This window comes from Miscanthus floridulus, unplaced genomic scaffold (genome assembly GCF_019320115.1).
Source record: "Miscanthus floridulus cultivar M001 unplaced genomic scaffold, ASM1932011v1 fs_837_1_2, whole genome shotgun sequence".
NCBI lineage: Eukaryota > Viridiplantae > Streptophyta > Magnoliopsida > Poales > Poaceae > Miscanthus > Miscanthus floridulus.
Genome location: NW_027097334.1, coordinates 182 through 8,864, shown reverse-complemented (window position 1 = coordinate 8,864; position 8,683 = coordinate 182). Strand labels below are relative to the sequence as shown.

The window sequence follows — 8,683 nt, the reverse complement described above, 5'->3', positions numbered from 1 at the left end:
ATACATCATTCTACTTATTTGATATCATAAATGTTGTTATTCTTCACTAAAAAGTTGATTAAACTCAAGATAATTTTACTTAGAGTGATTATATTAGTTGATTTGTTTTGGGACGGAGCGAATAGTTGCTTGTACATGATTGCTAAGATCCCAAGAGAATTAGGCGCTAATATCCAAGGGGAATTAGGGATACTTCATGCTGCCTTGTGCTCTGCAAAATCAATGCCGAGGTACCATCCAAACAAATGCGACGTCGATCCACTATGTTGTTTTGTCTCGTGCAGTAGTACCACACTGTAGATGGCAAGATGGTCGGTTCGACACAGTATGAGAAGCAAGTTGTGCCATGTTGTGCCCGCCCATGGACTCACTCTAAGGCCTAGGCAGGGGACCGCGATGATTTAATCGTGTCATGCCGACCCGATGATCCCGTTGGACCCGTGCTAGCATGGCGAGCACTGCCGCCTCATCAAGATTATTTGGAGGTGGAATAGCCAGGCCATCGAAAGCAGAGGAGACATGATGAATCTGGAGGCAATCGACATCAAGGATCTATACATAGTCAGCATCGATGAGCCCTCATCATATCGCATTGTGGGAGTGCCAATGGAGGGGGCAAGGAGCGATGGAGGAGAGAGAAGGGACAAGAGCAGCGATGCTTAGAATGGGTGTGCGGAGGAGATGGAGACTAGCAAGGGAACGGAAAGTGAGTGGTGTAGCTATGAAGGGAGAAGGAAGGTTGGCGAGAATCCAGAGTGACTAGAAGTAGAGGTTTGAGTGGGAGTGGATCGAAGGGTTGGCTAGGGTTCACCGCTGGCCATCAAACTTTTTTATTTGGAGTGGGGTTGCGGGCCTAGAGATGGTAACAGGTATATACGCGTCAGGTAGTGCCATCCCACACCCGTATCCGCCTCACAAAATTATACCCGCTAAAATACATGTTTCCACACACATGGTAAATGAATTTATCCATACCCGTACACACATGGTTATAAATACTCAACCCGCAACAAACAGAAAAACTTGAATATATTATATTATTAAAATCCTATATCCTAAATTATTTGTGAATAGATATCAACAATTATAACATAGTAACAAAAAGTTCACTAACTAATAGTATAATAGTCATAGATATTTTGGATATATACATATATGTGTATTTTGTAGTAACAATGAAGACATGTATTGCTAAAATGGGTAAAATTGCCTGCAGGTACACAAGTATGGGTAATATGTTCCCGTACCTGTACGACCATACCCGTTTACCTGACTGGTAGAGATTTTTATTCAATAGCATACTCGCCGATGAAGATATCTTCTAATACCCGCCTTTTTATCAGGCAAAACTCGACGGGTAGTCAGGCTTCGAATACCCATCGCCATTCCTGTATGGACCTACTAGACCGCCTCATAAATGGGTCGTTCTTTGTGTTGCCTAGAGTGGCCCAACAGTGTCCCAAACATGGCACACCTCACGAGCTAGACCAGGCATGTTTTAGAGTGTGCCTGTGTCTGGGTCGGGCCAAAATATCAGGCCATTTACCAGCCTAGGCCTCATGCCTTTTGGCCATCCATACTTAATCCACTACCTCCAATATACTCCCTTTGCTGAAAGAATCAATTTCTGGAGAAAAAATTGTCCACAAATAAGTCGATTCCTGGAGGATGATGATCCACCAGCCCGTTTAGTACTCCTCGTATTATCATCCTATTTAATGCTGCATCCCCTCCTGGTGGCCAATTTTGCTGCAGTTGGCTGGATGAGTAGTAAATAGCCTTGTTTTGTTACACTACTTAAGTAGTACTTTTCAGCGAACCAACATTGTTTTTGTCTCACAATATTTCAACATAAGCCAAATTTCAGCGAAATGAACAGGGCTGTGACCAGCGCGTAACCCAAACACCGATTAGTGTGCAATTTATTAGTGGAACTCAAATTAATCAAGGGTAATATAGTCATTTGACAGCTATACTATATATGTCCGAAACTTGATAGAAATCTAATTATTCAGGGGCAGAGGGAGTATAAGCAATGAAATGATTTGCCTAGACGATCATGGGTGATTGGTTGTGAGTCGAGATGGCCTCACCAATTAGTAGGTATGTCTTAAGTTCACTGATAAACTAGGCGACGTCCATTGTCATCGAACAAGTCAACAAACTGTTCAAAGAATACTTTCTGATTACGAAGCTTTTAATCGATAAGTGAATAGCAGATGATATATTTAACTTTCGACCAGAGAGAGAGAGAGAGGTCATAAATGGAACAACACGGATTCGTCGTGGAAAGCTAAGACCTTCAGAATTCAGATCAGTTAATTCTGGAAATTCAGTCAAAATTCCATGGATTTACTGTTGTTCAGAGGAATTCTGGAAAGCTAAGACCTTCAGAATCCAGAATTCCATGGATTCCAAATTTGCAACTCCATGGATTCCAAATTTGCAATCCAGTCAAAATTCCATGCATTTACTGTGGTTCAGAGGACCGCGGAGGTTTTCCTCAGGTAGACGATCTTTGGCCCGTGGATGCACCAAGGGCGCGTTTGGTTGGCCGCATATGGCTGGGCCAGGCTGCCGAGATGCAAGGAACATGCGTTTGGATGCCTGCATCTCACCTTGGGCCAGGCCCGACTCATGCAATCAACCGCCGCCGGCCAGGCTCCCTGGAAACGCAATCGGAAGTCGTTTCTCCGGAGCCAGGCTCCCGCGGCACGCGCGCCTTAGGGTGACGAGGTGCTTCCATGTGGTCCCCACACTGTATTGTCTGTCCGAATTTTTTATTTTTCAGTTTTTTTTTGAAAAATATTCACAAATAGACCATGACCTCGGCGCCATGGTTTTTGGCGCCGAGGTCTTAGCGAGGCGTCGGACGTGGCGGTGACCTGGCGCCGACGTGGACAAAGCCTCGGCGCCTAGATCTTGGCGTCGAGCTCGGCGCCATAGATCTTGGCGCTGAGCTATTACCTTATAGATCTTGGCGTTTGAAATGAAACAAGTATAATTGTTTCAAGAAACATGCAACAACGCCATTATGGTTTAGACGGTTATGATGCACGTGACTTAGCTAGGTTCGAACCCAGCACACGAGTCTCAGCACACAGACCTAGGCTTGAACCCAAGCAACAAATATTTTTTTGTTAAATTTTTATTTTTATAAGCAATTACAATAAAAAATATTATTTCTTTATTATTAGCATCCTGGGTTTCACCGCACACTGTATATTATTGTTCCATTGTTCCACCGTACACTGTATATTTATTTTATTTTTTATTTGATTTTGAAACATTACGTACCATGATCAAGTTGGGTTAAGTGATGTGTTTATATATATCTTGTTGCTTGGCCGTCCTTTCACTTACATGCATATGGCTTTTGTCATCATATATAAGTTGAAGGTTTCCGAGACAAGGAGTAAATAAATAAAATAATTTATTTTATATTAAGTAAGTGTAATTTTCTTTGCCTCCCTATTTCAACATTGAGCTCTTTAATTTGCATACCTCTCTATTTTATATGAAATAGAATTAACAAGAAGAATGGGCTTAATGTATTAACTAAGAGCTCCATATTATCATCATTTGGACTGTTCAACTAAGTTTGGTGAGGAACGGAGGAGGATCTCCCTCTCATTAAAAAAACACTACTACCGAGGTATATAAACTAATAAATAAATAAATACATCCATGATTATGATAATATAGGGAGGATTTGGATTTAGACAATATATAAATAAATGCACCTTGAGATGTATCTTTCATCCAAAACAAATTACAAATTAGTAAATAGTGTTCTCTCATGTTAATAATAACAAAGTTTGGTGGAACCTAGGACCTTAGTAATAACTAAGTAAGCAAAAATAATAATTAATAAATGCAGCAAACAAAATTTGTCTGCTGGATTTGAACCTAGGTCTCATGTTAGAGCCAAAGATCCTAACCAACTAGACTACAACTGAGATATAGCATGTTTCTCGAAATAATTTTTCTTGTTATATTGTTTATAAAAATATAGCAAAAAAAGATTTAGCGTTGGGTTTGAACCCAGGCCTTTGAGCTAAGTCACGCGCGTCCTAAACAGCTGAACTGCAACGACGTTGTTGCATGTTCATCGGAACAATTATATTTGTTTCATTTCAAACGCCAAAATCTATAGGGTAATAGCTCGGCGCCAAGATCTACGGCGCCGAGACCTTGTCCACATCGGCGTCAGGTCACCGCCACGTTCAACACCTCGCCAAGACCTCGGCGCCATGGAGCCGAGACGTGTTTTCTCGGCGCCCAGGCCTGAAGGTCAGGATCCCTAAACGAAAATTAAACCATCAGAGATCTATTTATAAATATTTTTCAAAAAAATGGCTAAAAAAAATAATTCCGATTGCCTGTCAACCAAAATTCTTCCTGGATCTTGTATCTGTACACCCAAACAGCCAAACACCGATACCTGTATCTCCAGAGCCTGGCCACCGGTAGCCTGCATGCCGGATGCGATGCAGGCAGCCAAGAGAAGGCAACCAAACGCGCCCCAAACCGCTGGCCAGAACACAGGTTTAGGGTCAAGGTCAGTCAACGATAGTATATTGGAAAATGAAACCCGACCTGCAGAAATTTCAGGCAAGTTGCTATAGTTAGATAGCTACCAAACTATAGAAAGGACGCTCAGTGACCAGATTGCCATTCATGAAATTAGCAATGGCCGCTGCAACCATCATGGTCACGCTCACGCCAGTGTTGTTGGCCATGTCGCTGACAGCCCTTGCAGCAGCAGGATCCTCCTCCGCTTCTCCAAGTCCTGATCCGAGTCTGACTCAACCACCGACCTCGACGCACTGCTGGCTTTCAGAGCCCAGCTCTCGGATCCTCTCGGCATCCTCGCCAACAGCTGGACAAGCAACGTCTCCTTCTGTCGCTGGGCCGGCGTCTCATGCAGCCACCGCCGGCAGCGCGTCACGGCTCTATCGTTGCCGGATGTGCCCCTCAAAGGAGAGCTCACGGCTCATCTCGGTAACCTTTCTTTCCTATCCGTTCTCGACCTCACAAACACCAGCCTCGTCGGCCCCATTCCTGCCAATCTTGGTAGGCTACGCCGGCTACGGTGGCTCCTCCTCGGCGAAAACCGCCTATCCGGTGCCATTCCACCCACCATAGGAAACCTCACAAAGCTCGTGCTTCTTAACCTAGGTAACAACCACCTCTCAGACGAGATCCCGCTCCATAGTTGCTGCAGAATCTGGGAAGCCTTTTGAGGATAGCTCTGCATATGAACGAGTTGAGTGGCCAGATACCCGCCACATCTGTTCAATAACACTCCTTCGCTGTGGTTCATCAACCTTGGAAACAACAGCCTGTCAGGTCCCATACCACATGGTGTGGCCTCCCTTCCCATGCTTGAGTATTTGAACCTGCGTGGCAATCACCTCTCTGGCACGATACCCTCAGCCACCTATAATATGTCGAGGCTGCAAGGCTTGGTACTCTCGCATAACAATCTGACAGGGCAAATTCCGCGCAATGCAACCTTCAACCTTCCGATGCTGCGCACGTTTTCCCTGGGTTGGAATAACATTGCAGGCCCGATTCCAGTGGGGCTTGCAGCATGCCAATACCTAGAAACTCTCTCCATCCCCTCGAATTATTTTGTAGATGCTGTGCCAACATGGTTGGCTCAGCTGCCATTTCTCATTGAACTTTACATGGGTGGAAATTACCTTGTTAGATCTATCCCGGCTGTTCTTGGCAATCTCACAAGCCTGATTTCACTAGATTTCTCTTACTGCAACCTGACTGGTGAAATCCCTATGGAAATAGGCTTTATGCAAAATCTCTCATATCTACATCTCACGCAAAATCAGCTAACAGGTGTAATTCCAAGTTCTCTTGGGAATTTATCCGAACTGTCATTCCTAGATTTGCAAATGAACCAATTGTCTGGCTCAGTACCAGAAACATTAGGCAATATCCCATCTCTGAACTGGCTTGATCTATCAGTGAATAACTTAGATGGAAACCTTGACTTCTTGTCCTCCCTTTGGAATTGGCAACAACTTTCGATCATTGCCTTAGATTCTAATTCTTTCACCGGGGTTCTCCCTGACCAAGTTGGGAACCTGTCTGCACAATTACTTATATTTTCTGCAAGTGAAAATAAGCTAACAGGTGGGCTGCCATCATCATTTTCAAATGTAAGCAGTCTTGAACAGCTACACCTTCCTAGCAACCTGCTCACAGGGGCGATCCCAGAATCTCTCACCATGATGCAAAGTCTCTCAAGGTTAGATGTGTCTACCAATGACATTTCAGGCCCCATCCCGACACAAATTGGTATGCTCAGGAGCTTACAGTTATTGCATCTCCAAGGAAACAAATTATTTGGCTCTATACCAGATAGCATTGGCAATCTGAGTGAACTAGAAAGCATAATCTTGTCCCATAATCAATTGGACTCAATGATACCCGGAAGCTTATTCCTGCTTGGTAAACTTATCCAGCTAAATCTTTCTCATAACTCCTTTGCTGGTGGAGTACCCAATGATCTTAGTGGGCTAAAACAAGTTGATACAATTGACTTGTCTTCTAACTTTTTTCTTGGAAGTATCCCAGAATCATTTGGTTAAATTAGGATGCTCACCTACCTAAATCTATCACACAACTCATTCGGCGACTCAATACCTTACTCATTTCAAGAGCTTACTAGCTTAGCAACATTGGACCTCTCCTCCAACAACCTCTCTGGTACCATTCCCAAATTCCTTGCAAACTTCACATACTTGACAACCTTGAATCTCTCCTTCAATAGGCTAGAAGGCAAGATACCAGATGGAGGAGTCTTCTCAAACATCACATTGCAGTCTTTGATCGGAAATTCTGCATTATGTGGTGCTCCACGTCTTGGATTTTTGCCATGTCTTCAGAAGTCTCACTCAAATAGTAGACACTTCCTAAAATTTCTCCTTGCAGCCATCGCTGTTGCATCTGGCTCTTCTCTTATTTGCATTTTCCTAATGATCAGAAGAAAATGTAAAAATAAGACAGAGGCTTCAAGTCACACTCCAGGTGACATCAATGTCATGAATCACACTATAGTCACCTATCATGAGCTCGTTCATGCCACTGATAATTTTAGCAACGATAACCTATTGGGTAGTGGGAGCTTTGGAAAAGTTTTCAAGTTCCAACTGAGCACTGGATCGATGGTTGCGATAAAAGTTCTTGACATGAACTTGGAAGTGGCAATTAGAAGCTTCGATGCTGAATGCCGTGTACTTCGCATGACTCGGCACCGGAACTTGATAAAGGTACTGAACACCTGCTCCAACATGGACTTCAGAGCTTTGGTGCTCCAGTACATGCCCAATGGCAGTTTAGACATGCTCCTGCACTCTGAATGGAGAGGCCATTTAGGGTTCCTCAAGAGGCTGGATATCATGCTAGATGTATCGACAGCAATGGAGTATCTGCACCATGAGCATTACGATGTTATCCTGACTGTGACTTGAAGCCTAGCAATGTGCTATTTGATGAGGAAATGATGGCGCATGTAGCAGACTTCGGCATTGCAAAGTTGCTACTGGGTGATGACAATTCAAAGATCACGGCAAGCATGCCTGGAACACTTGGGTATATGGCACCAGGTACTGAATGATATAACCTGTATACTATTGTTATATTAGTTTTGGTAAACCCATTAACTGGAATAAATCATTGATTAATTGTGGTTGATCAATGTGCTTAAAAGTTTGTTTCTGAATTCATGATCAGAGTACGAATCACATGGAAAGGCATCGCGCAAGAGCGACTTGTTTAGCTTCGGAATCATGCTCCTTGAAGTATTCACTGGGAAGCGACCCACAGATCCTATGTTTGTTGGAGATTTGAGCATCAGGCAGTGGGTCCATCAAGCATTTCCAGCGAAGCTTGTTCATGTTCTGGACGGCAAGTTACTGCTAGATGTGTCTTCTATCTGTGGCCTGAATCAACTTCTTTTGCAAATATTTGAGGTGGGTTTGCTTTGCTCAAGTGACTCACCTGACCGGAGGATTTCAATTATGGACGTCGTGGTGACACTGAAGAAGATAAAAAAAGATTGTGAAAAATCGACAGTAGCGGCAGCGCAGCAATGTGGTACCCAATGATCGATTAGCCTTTGTGGGTAGTTTTTTTTTGGCTTCTTTTTTTGAACATAAATGGTAGCTCTGCCTCTTAATTAAGGAGAAAATAGTTTAAGGGCATGTTTAGTAGGTTCCTCCCGGGCGCCAGCTCTGGCTCCTGCGGCCTACCAAACGTTTTCCTGAAGGAGCCGTTTTCAGTGAAAAGCAGAGGAGCCGGAGCCATTTTGGATTTGTGGCTCCTCCAAAACGGTCGTGGCTCCTCTGGAGGAGCCGTGCCAAACACCCCCTAAGATAAAAAAAATAGCTAGCACACAGTGATACAATCCCCCTACTGCTATGTAAGGATACGCCGGCATGCAAGATAGAGAAAATTTTCTATTTGACACCAGAAATAATGATGCTTTTCTATTTGACACCGAAATTAAAATTCTTTCCTATATGTCCTCCACTTAAGTTTTTCTTTCCTATTTGACATTTTCGTCAGTTCTGTTAGCAACTAACGTTAGTTGTCCAAGTGAGGCAAAGGGAAAAGATCGTTATGCCCTTTGAGGGAAGCAAATGAACTCGGTAGTCTG

General features: G+C 43.6%; 1 pseudogene; it reads left to right on the top strand.

Moving 5' to 3' along the window:
• Positions 1-4,692: 4,692 nt before the first annotated feature.
• On the top strand, positions 4,693-8,132 carry LOC136533281 (probable LRR receptor-like serine/threonine-protein kinase At3g47570; annotated as a pseudogene).
• Positions 8,133-8,683: the final 551 nt, after the last annotated feature.